Genomic DNA, 18215 nt, shown 5'->3' with positions numbered 1-18215 from the left:
CTATACATTAGGTGGAGGGGAAATAATAACCATTTTCAGATGGCTTTTCTTTCCAACACTTGATTACACTCATTATGTCTTGACGTTAGATTTTCAAGCTGGCCAACATTTATAGGGACAAGAAAAGAAGGGCGACAGTGACTGGTCACAAACACTACTGATTGGGAGAGAAGAATAGTATATAAAAATATGGTGAGATCAACACATCTAGATTGGGTATTGAAGATTTCCAACTCCAACCTGGAGGATCACAAGAAAAATTGTCCTGAGTGTCAAGATGTACAGAGAAGCACCTCACCAGACTATAGCAAATGACGACATGCAGGAATGAAAAATCATTCCCTGCATAATCTGACCAAAAAAACAAAATATGGATGACTTAAAAAACAAGTTCTTCCTTTTTCAATGTCATCCATACATTATTAATGATTCACTCAAACTACTGAGTTTAAAATAAACAACACTATAAATCACATGAACTATAATGTAGTCGATGTACAATTATCCACCCATTTATCATGGTTTGTGGTTAACCTCCTAAAACCTCACTTAGGTATGATCAGAAATGTTTAATCATTCAGGAATAAATTGTGTATTTTTAATTTTTTTAACTTTTGTCAAAGCTATACATGCACAGGTGTAGTCAAAGAGTTCTACAAAGTTATTCAAACACATATTTTAAGGAGTCAAATATTTCTACATTCTTACCAAGGAAAACATGGCTTCATTATGCCCCTCACCTCCATCTCACCCTCAAGGCATAATTTTAATTTTTTTGGTTGCTTATCTCTGTATAACCTACTTAGACTGCCACTTTCTGAGTTTTCAGTTTTAGGCATAATCTATGGATTTAGCACTGTGGAAGCTAAGGACTTCATTATCTCCACCACTACCTACCCTGTAGACACATTTCTTATTTCGCCATTCACCCAATATTGTACATCACCTTTGTGGTTGGTAAAATATTTAGTACCAAGCCGTGTAGTATGCTATGGTGACTTGTGCAACTTATTTTTTTTATAGATGTCATAAAAGTTTATAATATTGTGAGATTCCAGTTGTACATTATTATTTGTCAGTCACCATATAAATGTGCCCCTTCACCCCTTGTGCCCATCCCCCAACTCCCTTCCCCCTGGTAACCACCAAACTGTTCTCTCTGTCCGTGTGTTAGTTTATATTCCACATATGAGAGAGGTCATACAGTGTTTGTCTTTCTCTGCCTGGCTTATTTCACTTAACATAATACCCTCCAGGTCAATCTATATTGTTGCAAATGGGACAATTTTGTCATTTTTTACAGCTGAGTAGTATTTCACTGAATATATATACCACATCTTCTTTATCCAATCATCTGTTGATGGACACGAGTTGCTTCCACGTCTTGGCTATAGTGAATAATGCTGCAATGAACACAGGGGTGCATAAGCCTCTTTGGATTGCTGATTTCAAGTTCTTTGGATAAATACCCAGAAGTGGGATAGCTGAATCATAAGTTATTTCTATTTTTAATTTTTTGAGGAATCTCCATACTGTTTTCCATAGAGGCTGCACCAGTTTGCATTCCCACCAGCAGTGAATGAGGGTTCCCTTTTCTCCATATCCTCTCCAACAATTGTTATTTTTTGTCTTGGTAATTATAGCCATTCTCATGGGTGTAAGGTGATATCTTAGTATAGTTTTGATTTGCACTTCCCTGATGGTTAGTGATGTTGAATATCTTTTCATATGCCTATTGGTGGTCTGTATATCTTCCTTGGAAAAATGTCTGTTCACATCCTCTGCCCATTTTTTGACCAGGTTATTTGTTTTTTTGTTGTTCAGATGTGTGAGTTCTTTATATATTTGGGAGATTAACCCTTTGTCAGATATAAGGTTTGCAAATATTTTCTCCCAGCTGGTGGGTTGTCTTTTCATTTTGATCCCGGTTTCATTTGCCTTACAGAAGCTCTTTAGTCTGATGAAGTCCCACTTGTTGATTTTTTCTTGTTTCTCTTGTCCAAGCAGACAGGGAATTTGAGAAGATGCCTTTATGACCAATGACAAATAGTGTACTGCCTACATTTTCTTCCAGGATTTTTGTAGTTTCAGGTCTCACCTTCAGGTCTTTGATCCATTTTGAGTTAGTTTTTGTGTATGGCGAAAGCAGATGTCTACTTTCATTATTTTGCAAGTGGCTGTCCAGTTTTCCCAGCACCATTTATTGAAGAGACTTTCCATTTTCCATTGTATGTTGTTTGCTCTTTTGCCAAAGATTAGCTGCCTGTAGATGTGAGGTTTTATTTCTGCGGTTTCAATTCTGTTCCATTGATCTGTGTGTCTGTTTTTGTACCAGTACCATATTGTTTTGATTACTATCCCTTTGTAGTATGTTTTGAAGTCAGGGATTGTGATGCCTCCAGCTTTGTTCTTTGTTCTTAGAATTGGTTTAGCTATTCAGGGTCTTTTGTTGCCCCATATGAATTTTAGGGTTCTTTGTTCTATTTCCATGAAGAATGTCATTGGGATTCTGATTGGGATTGCAATGAATCTGTAGATTGCTTTAGGTAGTATGGACATTTTAACTATGTTTATTCTTCCAATCTATGTACATGGGATATCTTTCCATTTCTTTATGTCATCATTGATTTCTTTCAATAATGTCTTATAGTTTTCATTCCATAGGTCTTTCACCTCCTTGGTTAAATTTATTCCTAGATATTTTATTCTTTTTGTTGCAATTGTAAATGGGATTGTATTCTTGAGTTCTCTTTCTGTTAGTTCATCGTTAGAGTATAGAAATGCAACTGATTTTTGTAAGTTGATTTTGTACCTTGCAACTTTGCTGTAGTTGTTGATTATTTGCAATAGTTTTCTGATGGATTATTTAGGGTTTTCCATATATAAAGTCATGTCTTCTGAAAACAGTGAGAGTTTCACTTCTTCATTGCCTATTTGGGTTCCTTTTATTCCTTTTTCTTGCCTAATTGCTCTGGCTAGAACTTCCAACACTATGTTGAATAACAGTGGCAAGAGTGGGCACCCTTGTCTTGTTCCTCTTCTCAGAGGGATGGCTTTCAGTTTTTCCTCATTAAATATGACATTGGCTGTGGGTTTGTCATATATGGCCTTTATTATCTTTAGCTACTTTCCTTCTATACCCATTTTGTTGAGAGTTTTAATCATAAATGGATGTTGGATCTTGTCAACTTCTTTCTCTGCATCTATTGAGATGATCCTGTGGTTTTTATTCCTCATTTTGTTAATGTGGTGTATCACACTGATTGATTCGTGAATGTTGAACCATCCCTGTGTCCCTGGTATAAATCCCACTTGATCGTGGTGTATGATCTTTCTAATGTATTGCTGTATTCGCTTTGGCAATATTTTGTTGAGGATTTTTGCATCTATGTTCATCAGCACTGTTGGCCTGTAATTTTCTTTCTTTGTATTGTCCATGTCTGGCTTTGGTATCAGGGTGGTGTTGGCCTTGTAGAATGTGTTAGGATGTGTTCCATCTTTCTCTATTTTTTGGAATAGTTTGAGAAGGATAGGTATTAAATCTTCTTTGAATGTTTGGCACAATTCTCCAGAGAAGCCATCTGGTTCTGGACTTTTATTTTTTGGGTGGGTTTTGATTACAGTTTCAATCTCTTTACTTGTGATTGCTCTATTCAGGTTCTCTATTTCTTCTTGATTCAGTTTTGGGAGGTTGCATGACTCTAAGAATTTACCCATTTCTTCTAGATTGTCCAATTTGTTGGAATATAGTTTTTCATAGTATTCTTTTATAATCCTTTGTATTTCTGTGGTATCCATTGTGATTTCTCCTCTTTCATTTCTAATTTTATTTATTTGAGCCTTCTCTCTTTTTTTCTTGGTGAGTCTGGCTAAGGGTTTGTCAATTTTGTTTATCTTCTCAAAGAACCAGATTTTGTTTCACTGATCCTTTCTACTGTTTTTTTTTTTTTTTTTTGGTTTCAATTTCATTTATTTCTGCTCTAATTTTTATTATTTCCCTCCTTCTGCTGACTCTGGGCTTTGTTTTTTCTTCTTTTTCTAATTCTGTCAGGCGTAGTTTAAGATTGCTTATTTGGGATTTTTCTTATTTGTTAAGGTGGGCCTGTATGGCTATGAATTTCCCTCTCAGGACTGCTTTTGCTGAATCCCATATGAGTTGGTATGGTGTATTTTCATTTTCATTTGTTGCCAAATATTCTTTGATTTCTCCTTTAATTTCTTCGATGATCCATTTGTTGTTCGGTAGCATGTTGTTTAGTCTCCACATCTTTGTCAATTTCCCAACTTTTCTTGTAGTTGATTTCTAGTTTCATAGCATTATGAAACTAGAAAAGATCTTCAAAAAAGATGCTTGTTATGATTTCAATCTTCTTAAATTTATAGAGGTTTGCCTTGTTTCCCAACATATGGTCTATCCTTAAGAATGTTCCATGTGTGCTTAAGAAGAATGTGTAATCTGTTCTTTTTGGATGGAGTGCTCTATGTATATCTATTAAGTCCATCTAGTCTAGTTTTTCATTTAATTCCACTATTTCCTTATTGACTTTCTGTCTGGATGATCTATCCATTGATGTAAGTGGGGTGTTAAGGGCTCGTACTATTATTGTGTTGTTGTTGATGTCTCCTTTTAGGTTGCTTTATGTACTTTGGTGCTCCTGTGTTGGGTGCATATATATTTATAAGTGTTATGTCTTCTTGATGGAGTGTCCCTTTTATCATTACATATTGCCACTCTTTGTTTCTCATTACCTTTTTAATCTTGAAATCTACTTTGTCTGATATAAGTATGGCAACACCTGCTTCCTTTATTTGCCATTAGCTTGGAGTATCGTCTTCCATCCTTTCACTCTGAGCCTGTGTTTGTCTTGAGAGCTGAGATATGTTTCCTGGAGGCAGCAAATTGTTGGGTCTTATTTTTTAATTCATCCAGCCACTCTGTGTCTTTTGATTGGGGAATTCAATCCATTTACATTTAGAGTGGTTATTGATATATGAGGGCTTAATGTTGCCATTTTATCTCTTGTTTTTCAGTTGTTATGTATCTCCCTTGTTTCTCGTCCCAGGTATTTTGGACTGCTAATTCAGTTTGGTGGCTCTCTATGGTGGTTTTCTCAGTTTTCTCTTTATTTATCATTTGTGTCTTTGTTCTGATTTTTTGTTTAGTGGTTACCATGCGGTTTGTGTAAAAGATCTCATAGATGAGACAGTCCATTCCCTGATAGCCTCTTGTTCCCTTAGTCCAAGAAGGTTTCACCCCTGTCCTCTTCCCCTTCTAAATTGTTGTTGTCACAACTTATTCCATTATGTGATGTGAATTTGTTGTTAAAATGAAGTGATAATATTTATTTTTGATGTTTTCTTTTCCTTTATCTTTAGAGTTATAGTCAAGTGTTTGCTAATGTCTTCTGATAGAGAGTTGCAATTTCTGATTTTGTCTGCCTGTTTTTCTGCTTGCTCAAGGCTTTGTAAACCCTTTCTTTCTTTCTTTTTTCAGGTCTGAGGCCTTACTTGATCAAATCTTGTAGGGAGGGTCTTGTGGCAATGAAATCCCTCAGCTTTTGGTTATCTGGGAAAGTTTTTATTTCTCCATCATATCTGAAGGATATTTTTGCTGGATATAGTATTCTTGGCTGAAACTTTTTGTCTTTCAAAATTTTGAATGTATCATTCCACTCTCTCCTAGCCTGTAAGTTTTCTGCTGGAAAATCCACTGAAAGCCTGATAGGGCTTCCTTTATAGGTTATTCTCTTCTGCCTTGCTGCCCTTAATATTTTTTCTTTATTATTGACTTTTGCCAGCTTTACTAATATATGCCTTAGAGAAGGTCTTTTTACATTGAGGTAATTAGGAGTCCTGTTGGCTTCTTTTACATGTAATTCCATCTCTGTCTCCAGGTTTGGGAAGTTCTCAGTTATCATTTCTTTGAACAAGCTCTCTGCTCCTTTTTCCCTCTCTTCTCCCTCTGGAATACCTATAAAACTTATGGTTGCATTTCCTAATTGAGTCAGATATTTCTCAGAGAATTTCTTCATTTCTTTTTAGTCTAAATTCTCTCTCCTCCTCCATCTGAAACATTTCTGTATTCCTATCCTCCAGATTGCTAATTCTATCCTCCATATTATCAGCCCTGTTGTTTAAGGACTCCATATTTTTCTTTATCTCATCCATTGTGTTTTTCATCTCTAACAATTCTATTTGGTTTTTCTTTATAGTTTCGATCTCTTTCGTGAAGAATTCCCTCTGTTCAGTAATTTGGTTCCTGATTTTATTGAACTGTCTTTCAGAATTCTCTTGTAGCTCATTGAGTTTTCTTATGATGGCTGTCTTGAATACTTTGTCATGTAGATCGTAGATTTCCATGCCTTCAGGATTGGTTTCTGGGTGTTTGTCTTTTTCCTTCTGGTCTGGAGTATTAATAAATTTCTTTATGCCATTTGATGGAGTGGATTTGTGCCGGCGCATAGTGATAGTTTCTGGATGCAGGTTCCACCTGCTGCCACTTGGGGGGGGCAGGAGCTGTGTAATCTGAGCCCACTGCCGTGATCTCTGTCAGCTGTGCCTGTCCAAGCCTGAGTCACTCCTTGGGATTGCAGTGGCCCTACGGGGTCTCCCACCAAATGTGAAAGTAGTCACAGGGGGCTCAGGGCCATTGCCACCTGCTCCCATAGACCCCGGGGTTGTGCTCCCTGCTTCTGGGCCACAGCAGTACTATGGGTGTTCACAGCAGCCGGGAGCTTGTTTGCCTGGACTGGGATCTCAGCTGCCCTCTGCTCCTAGGTCACACCAGCAGTTGTGCTTGGTGGGCGGGAGCTCCCCTCTGGAGCCGAGCCAGCCACTCCCTGGGACCAGGTGGGAGTGTGGATTCTCCCACCAGATGAGAGTGTGGTCACATGGGGGTTCAGGGCTACTGCCGCAAGCTCCCACAGTCCCTCCAAGACATGCTTCCCCCTTCGGGGCCACAGCAGTACTATGGGTGTTCACGGTAGCCAGGAGCTTGTTCACCTGAGCAGCAGCTCAGCTGACCTCTGCTCCTAGGTAGCACTGGCCTTTGTGCTTGGTGGGTTGGGCTTCCCCACTGGGTCCAAGCCTGTGCTGCTCTCTGTGGGCTGTGTGGCCCTGAGGGTTCCCCCACTAGATGTGGAAGTGATCACACAGGGGGCTCAGGGCTGCTGTCACGTGTTTCCACAGCCGCGCTGAGGTACACTCCCACCCTTGGGGCCACAGTGGTGCTATGTTTGCTCCAGCTGGGAAAGTAGTTGCACACGTGTTCTGGGCTGCCTGGGGTCCAGAGGGTGCTCAGCTATCTCCACCACTTCCTTGGGGGCGTAGTCTATCCACCTTCAGATGTACAGCTGCTCGGGTCTCTCAGGCATCCTGGTGTGCTGTGTGGGTATCCTCTGCTGATCAATGAATGTCCTTTTAGTTGTAATTCGAAGGGGGAGAGACACAGGGAGCAGCTCACTCCACCATGTTGCTGATATCACTCTCCCTTGTACAACTTTTTCTGCCCTGGAGTCTTCTATTATTTGTTTGCTTAGTTTACTATGTACTTATAGTTAATTCATCTCCCATATGTCCTTTCTTTGTGTGACTCCTGTCTCATTAAGTTGAAACACATTAGATATATTATATTAATTTTATCTTTTGGAGACAACTCTCCTGAAGCCTCCTGACCCAGTCCCATATGAACTGCTTGCCCTCTGGGTCTGCTGCTCAGGTCATCATCCTGAGAGTTTTTGGACCATAATCCTGGGGACTCCCTGAATGTCTCCTGTGTATTTCATGTCTCTTTTTCCTCCCCTTTGGATGTCCTCTCATTTTAGTAGAACGCATCTTCCAGTAGCTTCCAGAGAAAGCATGCATGGACCTTGATTCATTGTTGTCTTGCTTCAAGGGTTTCTAATGAGAAATTCAGTTTCTTTTTGTCTCTTGATCCTTCTAAGCTAAGTTTTTCTTCTTGGAATTAGTTGGAATCTTCTTGTTCGAAACGTTTGAAAATTCCACGATGATATACTTGTGTGGGTCTGTTTCATTTATGTTACAGGGCATCTGTGTGGACATTTTCAATACGGAAACTTAGGTCATTCAGCTCTGGAAAATTTCTTGAACTATTTTTGACAATTTCTCCCTCTTGTTTTCTCTATTCTCTCTTCCTAGTCTTATACTATGTGGATGTTGGTCCTCTGGGACTAATCCTTTAGTTTTCATATCCTTTTTCTCCTAGTTTATATATATGTCTTTTTATCTGACTTGTGGGATATTACCTTATCTTTCAAAATATCTTACTGTTTTTCATTTCTGCTATTATATATTTAATTCCCATGAGCTCATTCTTATTCTCTGACTGCTCTTTGTATAGTACTCCATTCTTGTTTCATGGATACTTTGTCTTTCTTTTTGTTTTTTCAACATCTTCCATCATTTGTTTTTTTCAAATTGTTTTAGTTTATGTTTTATTTTTGTTGTTGATGTTGGTTTTTGGTCGGTGGTTTTATTTTTGTTTATTTGGTTTTGTCTTTCATATAGGGTTTCTTAAGATGTCTGGTGAGCCTCGGTTATCAGGTCATATATAAAAGTAGAAGAAAAAGAGCTGATTGGGAGTTTTGCACAAGAATGGAGCCTTCACTTGTGGGCTTCACTCTGAGATCTGTGCTGTGGTGGAGGTAAGTCTTGAGGGGAATCAAAAGTCCCTGAAAGACAACAACCTATAGGAAACCATGACAGTCTCTACAGGCAAGGAGACACTAACTTTCTAAGACAGGAGAGAAAGGGTTGCTTCTACTGGCAAAAGAAGCTTGGCAGAATTTAGTGTTTGATTTTCTCAGCTTCATCAGAATCTGCTCACATTTTACAATCCCCAAATTTTTTAGGATTCCAATCTTTTACAATCAACTTTAACCAGAGAGGCCCAGTGAGAGTGGGCATTCATTTTGCGTTATTATTCAGCCAAGTGCAGGATTATAGTTTGAGTTTGGCTTCCAGAAATCTTGATCCTCCAGCTGCAAGAGCCAGGGATTTCTTTTAGGGCAGTCATAGAAGCTCTGTCGTTTACTAAGACCTGGATCCTGAACTCAAATTTTCTTTCTTCAAGTTGGTTCCTCTTAGAAACAACCAATAAACCACTGTACCTCTTATGTTCACTAAGATGTTCTATGGCAATAACTACACGGTCAACCAAAACCTTACTTTCTATAAGCATGTGATCATAGATGACTCAAGGTGATAATTGAAGTAACTTTTTTACCACCAAATGACACAGAACCTTGAAAGAGGGATACAAATAGGTTTGGGGGGGAGATGAACTCAATTAATTAGATCTTCTTTCAAGGGTATACTTTAGGAGATAATAGAGAAAGTGGATGGATGGGTCAACATAAGGAGACAGCAAAGATTACAGGGCTTTTGGTTCCTGGTTAAAATACATATCACATTTATTTTAAAAACTCTTAAAAGCATTCATATTTATATGAATATACGTGTGAATCTTGCAGTTTTTATATAACTGATAAGGACAATGCTTGAGTTAGCATAAGAAGTGCATTTAAATTCTGAACAAATTTTGTCAAATTTTGATTAACTGCTATGTAGCTTACTCTTTATTTCAAAACACGATTTAAATTTCTTCTTACTAATAATTCAATAACATTATTCTTCTGAAAACCTTCTTTATGCTTGATTTAAACTCTGATTCTTTCCCATTTGCTTCATTATTTCATAATATGTTTTACCTATCATAATCCTGGGATGGACAAATTGGCCTAAAAGTTCTTTCTCTACTACCCATCCCCCTACAGTGTCTCCCAAAAAAGGTTTTGAGGATGGTTAAATTATTTAGTTAAATGCAACTGTAATAAAGCCATTGAGATCTTGTTATGAGTTTGAATCAAATGCTGAAGTTTTGTTTTCTGGCCAAACAAGTATTTGGTGAGATGGAGATAAGATCTGCATTTATAATCCTTAAATAGCTCAATATTAACATTTTTAATTTTCGTTATTAATTAATTAGTACTAATTAGTGTTGTTTAATTTCTTCTTTGAGGAAGTAAAATACAAAATTATCAGACACCAGAACCGTGATACAATTCATTCAGCATCTATTACTATGCGCCCCAAGTTTCCGCTTGAAAGATCATTTAGAAGTCATAATAGATTGCTTTTTTTTTGATAAATTTCTTTTTAACCCATCTGTGATAAAATTAAAACTCAATTAGTTTTCAAGTTGCAAGTGACCATTAAACTATTAGGTTACCTCTAGAGAGATTTATTTTGGTTTATTACTATGTACGGCTTCTGTTGTGGTTATTATCCTTGGGAACAGAGACTTCGTTGAACTTGTTTGCTATTGTATACTAAGTGCCTATAGCCATGTCTGCCCCACATTCATCACTCAGTGACTACTTGTGACAGGAAGGAAGGTATTTCCCTTTAATGCAGATTTTTCTCAGACTATGGTCAGCTCTTGCCAACATTATATTGTGCATTCATAAAGTGCTTTTAAGTTTATCAATGTATTTCTATGTGCACTTTTCAAATATAATTTTTACAATAACTTTTTTTACAAAGTAGAACACTGATTTATTAATTTAGTCCTAAAATCTAAGTGTTACATGAGCTGCAATCCTTAGATTCAGTCAGTGCACTCTCCTCTCTATAGGAAAGTTTACATGGGAAAGGGGATTTTAATCAGAAAGTGATTAAATAAACCTGGAAATGTAGCAAAGGGCATGAACTGGATGGTTTTCATTCCTACCGTCAACCAGCTGTGGTGGTAATGCCCCCGTCTGCACTGGAGGGCCTTCCTGTTGGGACTCGTCAAATGGATGCTGATGACTCTTCCTCTTCTGGTCAAGATGGTAAACACTGTCTAATAACAACTTACAGGGCACTGAAGATCTCACACTGTCATTAAAGATATGCTTGAGACAGGAGTCATTAAGCCCACAATCCCCTCTTTCAATAACCCCATTTGTCTGGTACCTAAGCCAGGCACTAAAGAGTGGCACCTAACCATTATCTGTAGAAACCTCAATGCTCGGTTTCCCCTGATTAAGGCTCCAATTCCTAATATTATAGAATTGATTGAGAACATACAACGGGCCCAAGGAGCATCCTTCGTGGTCATTGACCTAGCTAACATGTTCTATTCTGTTCCCATCGCAGAGGAATCCCAGGCCCAATTTGGTTTCCCTTTTGAAGGGGTTCAATATACATTTATGCAGCTCCCAAAGGGATACTTAGCCCTGTAATGGTACATAACCTCTGCTGCCAGGGTTTAAATACCTTACAATTGGGATATTGCCGTTTTGGGCATGATATTGATGACATTATGCTGAAGGGTCCCTCTGAGGAAATGGTACGGGCAGATTTGCACACCCTCGTACACCACTTATATCAATGTGGGTAGGCAACAGCCCCTCACAAGATGCAAGGCCCAGCCTCGTCTGTCAAGTTTCTGGGCATCATCTGGTCCTCTAAAGGCTGAGAGATCCTCCCAGCCATCAAACATCAACTGCTTACTATTAAACCACCCACTACACTCAGACAGGCACAACACATGCTAGGTCTTTTCATCTTCTCTCACTAATTCTCAGCCTTATATATGCAATCACACGGAAGTCGCCACTTCCATTGCGGTAAGGCCCAACAGTGTGCTTTAGAAGCTGCCCAACAGGCAGTCCAACAAGCCTTACCTTTACTCCCACCGGGTTCTACATTTCGAGTTGAGTCCTTGGCCACACCTGACTATGCCTCCTGGAGTCGCTGGACCAAACATGAGTCTACCTGACTTCTTACGGGGTTTTGGACTAACTGTCTACCCCCAGCAGCAGCCCAGTGTATTCTTGAGTGCCAACTTTTGACATCCTATTGGGCTCTTTTAGAAACCAAGGTCCTAACTGGCACCCACCTGGTACTACTCTGTACCCAAGTTTCTATAATACCCTAGATTAGACATGACTTCCAGCAGAAGCTCAGCATGGCCACTGATGCTTCCTTGGTAAAATGGAAATGGTACCTTCAGGAGAGGGCTAAATCTGACATCAAAGACTTTTCCAAATTACAGGAGGATTTCGATTCCCCCATGCCCAGCCCCTTGCCTGAGAGCCTTGCAGAATTAGTAGCAAAGGCCTCCACTTCCTCCTCTTCTGGCTACTTGGGAAGCCCCTTGGGCCCAACTGTCTGAGATGGACAGGGAGTCAGCCCGATGGCAGTGCCACCACTGTAAGCAAAGCAGCTCACTGGAGGGCTGCAGCATTCCACCCGGCCTTGGGCACCTCTCTAGCAGAGAAGGGCACTCTTGGCTCAGCCTTGGTCCAATTAGTGGAACTTGTAGCTATTCACCTAGCCCTTAAGGAGGTCATAAAAAGGGGCCTTTCGTAGATCCACATTTTCACAGACTCCTGGGCTTTTACTAAAGGCCTTGTATTTTGGTCTGGCTGTTGCATCCATTTCCAGAAATGAAATACACCATCCAAAAACAGATGCTGGTGACATCTAGGCCATCCATCACTTTACTCTTGAGGGGTATTTTTCAAAATGCTCTGCTGAACCTTACATCCTACCAGAATTCCATGTATCTGTATTACACAACAATAAAATTTGTAAATAACTGAAAAAGAACCACAAAGACTTCTTTATTTGCATCACAGTTAAAATATGTAACTAGAATTCAAGGATCTGATACTACGATGCAGCCACATGGGAAATGACAAAATCCAGATATGTGGCTCCGATGCTATCTTGGGGGTGGATAAGACTGTCTTCAAGATCATCGTGGAAAGCATAAGAATAAGCACAACCCTGTTAATGACTATTTTACTCTCTTCAACAGCTGTCCTTGGGAACTAGATGCTTCCTGTTGCCGAGAGACAGCAGGCGCTGGAATGGAGATAAACAATTCCATGTATACATATTTTTCCCAACACACAGAAGCAGGAGAAATGACCTACAAAATTATGAAATTAGCAATTTTCATTATTTAAATGTTAATATAATTATTACTATAGTTTTATTACAAGTTATTCTACAAAATTTAGAAAACAAGAAATATTCAAAAAAATTGTCCCTATTCCCACCAACCACTGACCACCACACTTTCTGTATTTCCTGTGTCTATCCTTATGTGCATAATTCAAATCATTTTTAAAAATGTTTTACTGTGGTTGCACAAGTAATCTGATTCCAGGGAAAAAGCGTGTGTCTTTACACACTTCTTGACATTCTTTGCTACTGTGATAGAAGCAGCATGGCCTTTGGGGAATGGAAGGCTGGAGAAATTCAGTGTTTATCTGAGGCAGCTATAGTCCCTTACATTCATTATCAGTGAGATGATTTATCTACATAATTCCTCATTTTCCCTCCTCTGACTTTACAGGAAGGAAAGGTTAATAATGTACATTCTAAACTAATTTTAATGGAAAATATCACAACTTCTTCTTTTCCTCCTTTTATTTTGCCTCTTTTCTAGTGGTTCTCAAATATAGTGCCACAGTGTAGTTTTAAAGGGTAAAGCGAGATCTCGAGTCAAGATGGCGGCGTAGGCAGACTCTGAACTCACCTCCTCCCACGGACACAGCCAATTTACAACTACTCTTGGAAAAATTACCCCTGAGACAGAACTGAAAACTGGGTGAGAGGAACTCCTGCAACAACGGACAATCCTAACTGAGGTGGAAGAGGCAGAGACTCCCTTCTGGAGAGAAAAACGCCGCCTTCACAAGCCGCCAGCTTCACGGCCGCCGGGAGCAGCTCACAGGGACGCAGCCGCCCTGGAGGTGCGGGGCCCTGAGCCGGGGAGCGCCCCCGCTGTGGGCACTTTGTGGACCCAGCACAATCGACACCAGCGGCACAATATCTGACTGTGCCTGCTACTAAAGCATTGGGGAGCACCCCCAGAAAACCCGGTTCACAAAGAAACTAAAACCGGCTCTTAAAGGGCCCGCACGCAAACTCACCATTTTCAGAAAGTATCCTAAAATCACCAGAAAGAAAGGTGCACAGTGCTGTGGTGAAAAGAGACTCACCGAATAGGCCCTGAGTGCATCTCAGTGAGGGGGGAGACCTCTTCAGGGACTGGGACATTGGCAGCGGCCATTGTTGTGGCCTGGTGTGGGCGTGCTGACACAGACGCCATTGGAGTTCTCCCTGAGGCCTGCTAGCCCAGGGTCTGCCCCACCCGCTAGAGCACCGATTTAATCCAGCTCAGCCAGGGCAGGCAGCCCACCCTAGAGACTGGCCCCACCCAACAACAAGCCCTCAGGCAACTTGTGGGCCTGCATAGATTGGTGACTGGATTCTCTGCAGCCTGGCAACTGAGCTGACTTGAGCGGGGCAGGGTGTGCACAAGGAGCGGGTGGAGAGTGTGGGGCGGTGGCGGAGTGTGTGGGGCTCCCACCATGGAGAGACTGGGTCCACTTGGGGAGGTCGGGGCGTGCACAGCGGTCAGGACTGTGTTGACTGTGTGTGTGGACCTGTGGGAGGCAGGGCTTCTCAGCCGCAGAAGACTTGTGCTTCTCAAAGACCCACATAGGGGGTTTGCCCCACATTCCAAAGCCTGAAACAATTGGGTGCTCCTGTGCCTGAGGCCAGCCCCACCCAGCTGCAATCCTCAGAGAGCTGACAGACCTAATAGGCTAGAGGCTTACAGCAATTGTAAGGCCCTGAGCCTAACAACCTGCCACGCTGGGGGCCTACTCACTTAAAAGAAATACTGCAACACAAATGTGGTATTAGAACTTGCAGCCAACTGTGTTGGGGTTCCCCACACCTGATAAAGAGACTGAAGGGCCCACAACAACTACAAGCAGCTGAGCATTACAACAGCTGGCCAGGAGCATAACTCGGCCTCCCTGGGTGCCTACAGCGAGAGCAAACAGGCCACAACAGAAGGACACACATAGCCCACATAGGGGTCACCCCTGGAACATTGAGAACTGAGGGAAGCACACTGCAGGCCCCCTAAGAAATCACTTACATAAGGTCACCTATCCAAGAGCAGGAGACGTAGCTGACCTACCTAATACTCAGACACAAGCACAGGGAAAGAGGCAAAATGAGGAGGCAAAAGAATACATTCCAAGTAAGGGAACAGGACAAAACCCCAGAAAAGGAACTAAGTGAAACAGAAATGAGCAACCTACCTGACAGAGAGTTCAAACTAGGAGTATTAAGGATGCTCACTGATCTGGGGAGAAGAATAGAAGAACTCAGTGAGAATGTCAACAAAGAAATGGAAGATAGAAAAAAGAACCAATCAGAAATGAAGAATACAATACTGGAAATGAAAAATTCATTAGAGGGACTCAAAAGCAGAGTAGAGGATACAGAAGAACTGATCAGTGAGCTGGACGAAAGACTAGAAGAAATTACCCAAGGTGAACAGGTAAAAGAGAAAAGAATTAAAAAGAGAGGACAGTCTAAGGGACCTCTGGGACAACATCAAGCGCACTGACATCCGTGTTATAGGTGTCCCGGAAGGAGAAGAGCGAGACAAGGGGGCAGAGAATCTATTTCAAGAAATAATAGATGAAAAATTCCCTAACCTAAGGAAGGAAACAGACATCCAGGTACAGGAAGCACAGAGAGCCCCAAACAAGATAAACCCAAAGAGGCCCACACCAAGACACATCATAATCAAAATGTCCAGAATTAAAGATAAAGAGAGAATCTTAAAGCAGCAGGAGAATGTCAAGTTACATACAAAGGAAACCCCATAAGGCTATCAGCTGACTTCTCAGCAGAAACCTTACAGGCTAGAAGAGAACGGCACGATATATTTAAAGTGCTAAAAGGAAAAAACTTACAGCCAAGAATACTCTACCCAGCAAGGTTATCATTCAAAATGGAAGGAGAGAGCAAAATTTTCCCAGACAAGCAAAAATTAAAGGAGTTTGTCACCAAGAAACCAGTGCTATAAGAAATGTTAAAGGGACTGATTTAAGGGGAAAAGAGAAACCCACAAATAGGAAAAATTATCTATTTCCATGATAAGAACGTAATGGATACAAATGCACAACAAAGAGGTTAGATATGATATCAAAAACATAAAAGGAGGGAGGAGGGGAGTTAAAGAGTACAGCTTTCAGACAGAGGTCAAACTAAAGTGACCATCAATTCTGTATAGAAGAAGAAAGGAACAGAGAAGGACTACTAAAACACTGAGGAAAAAAAAAAAAGTTAAAAAATGGCAGTAAGTACATATTTATCAATAGCTACTTTAAACGTCAGTGGACTAAATGCTCCAATTAAAAGGCATAGGGTGGCTGACTGGATAAAAAAACAAGACCCATATATATGCTGCATACAAGTGACACACTTCAGACCTAAAGACACTCACAAACTGAAAGTGAAGGGATGGAAAAAGATACTCCATGCAAATGGCAATGAAAAGAAAGCTGGGGTAGCAGTACTCATATCAGACAAAATAGACTTTAAAACAAAAACTGTAAAAAGAGACAAAGAAGGGCATTACATAATGATCAAGGGAACAATCCAACAAGAGGATATAACACTTGTAAATATCTATGCACCCAATGTAGGTGCACCTAAATATATAAAGCAATTATTAACAGACATAAAAACAGAAATAGACAGTAACACAATAATAGTAGGGGACTTTAACACTCCACTTACACCAATGGATAGATCATCCAAACAGAAGATCAATAAGGAAACATTGGCCTTAAACGACACACTAGAACAGATGGACCTAGTAGATATATACAGAGCATTCCATCCAAAAACCAAAGAATACACGTTCTTTTCAAAGGCACATGGAAATTTCTCCACGATTGATCACATATTAGGCCACAAAACAAGTCTCCATAAATTTAAGAAGATTGAAATAATACCAAGCATCTTTTCTGACCACAACGGTATGAAACTAGAAATCAACTATAGGAAGAAAATCAGAAAAGCCACAAATATGTGGAGATTAAACAAAATGCTACTGAACAACGACTGGGTTAACGAAGAAATCAAAGAAGAAATCAAAAAATACCTGGAGACAAATGAAAATGAAAATCCGACATGCCAGAATTTATGGGATACAGCAAAAGCGGTTCTAAGAGGAAAGTTTATAGCAATACAGGCCTATCTCAACAAACAAGAAAAATCTCAAATAAACAATCTAACAATGCACCTAAAGGAACTGGAAAAAGAAGAACAAACCAAGCCCAAATTCAGTAGAAGAAGGGAAATAATAAAAATCAGAGCAGAAATAAATGAAATAGAGACCAAAAAAACAATAGAAAAAATTAATAAAACCAAGAGCTGGTTCTTTGAAAAGATCCACAAAATTGACAAACCTTTAGCTAGACTCACCAAGAAAAAAAGAGAGAAGGCACAAATAAGTAAAATCAGAAATGAAAGAGGAGAGGTTACAACAGACACCTCAGAAATACAAAAGATTATAAGAGAATACTATGAAAAGCTATATGCCAACAAATTCGACAATCTGGAAGAAATGGATAAATTCCTAGAATCATACAACCTTCCAAAACTGGATCAAGAAGAAGTAGAGAATTTGAACAAACCAATCACCAGTAAGGAGATTGAAACAGTAATCACAAACCTCCCCAAAAATAAAAGTCCAGGACCAGACGGCTTCCCTGGTGAATTCTACCAAACATTCAAAGAAGACTTAATACCTATCCTTCTCAAACTCTTCCAAAAAATTGAGGAGGAGGGGAAGCTCCCTAACTCATTCTACAAAGCTGACATTACCCTGATACCAAAACCAGACAAAGACAACATAAAAAAAAGAAAATTACAGGCCAATATCACTGATGAACATCGATGCAAAAATCCTCAACAAAATACTAGCAATTCGCATACAACAATACGTTAAAAAGATTATACACCATGATCAAGTGGGATTTATTCCAGGTATGAAGGGATGGTTTCACATTCGCAAGTCAATCAACCTAATACACCACATTAATAAAATGAAGAATAAAAATCACAAGATAATCTCAATAGATGCAGAGAAAGCATTTGACAAGATACAGCATCCATTTATGATAAAAACTCTGAATAAAATGGGTATAGAAGGAAAGTACCTCAACATAATAAAGACCATATATGAGAAACCCACAGCTAATATCATCCTCAATGGTGAAAAACTGAAAGCTATCCCTCTAAGAACAGGAACCAGACAAGGATGCCCACTGTCACCACTCCTATTTAACATAGTACTGGAAGTCCTAGCCAGAGCAATC

Source organism: Ceratotherium simum, chromosome 38, assembly GCF_057802395.1.
Source record: "Ceratotherium simum simum isolate JZ-2026a chromosome 38, ASM5780239v1, whole genome shotgun sequence".
Taxonomy (NCBI): domain Eukaryota; kingdom Metazoa; phylum Chordata; class Mammalia; order Perissodactyla; family Rhinocerotidae; genus Ceratotherium; species Ceratotherium simum.
The sequence above is the reverse complement of the archived record's forward strand: the minus strand, read 5'-3'. Positions refer to the sequence as shown.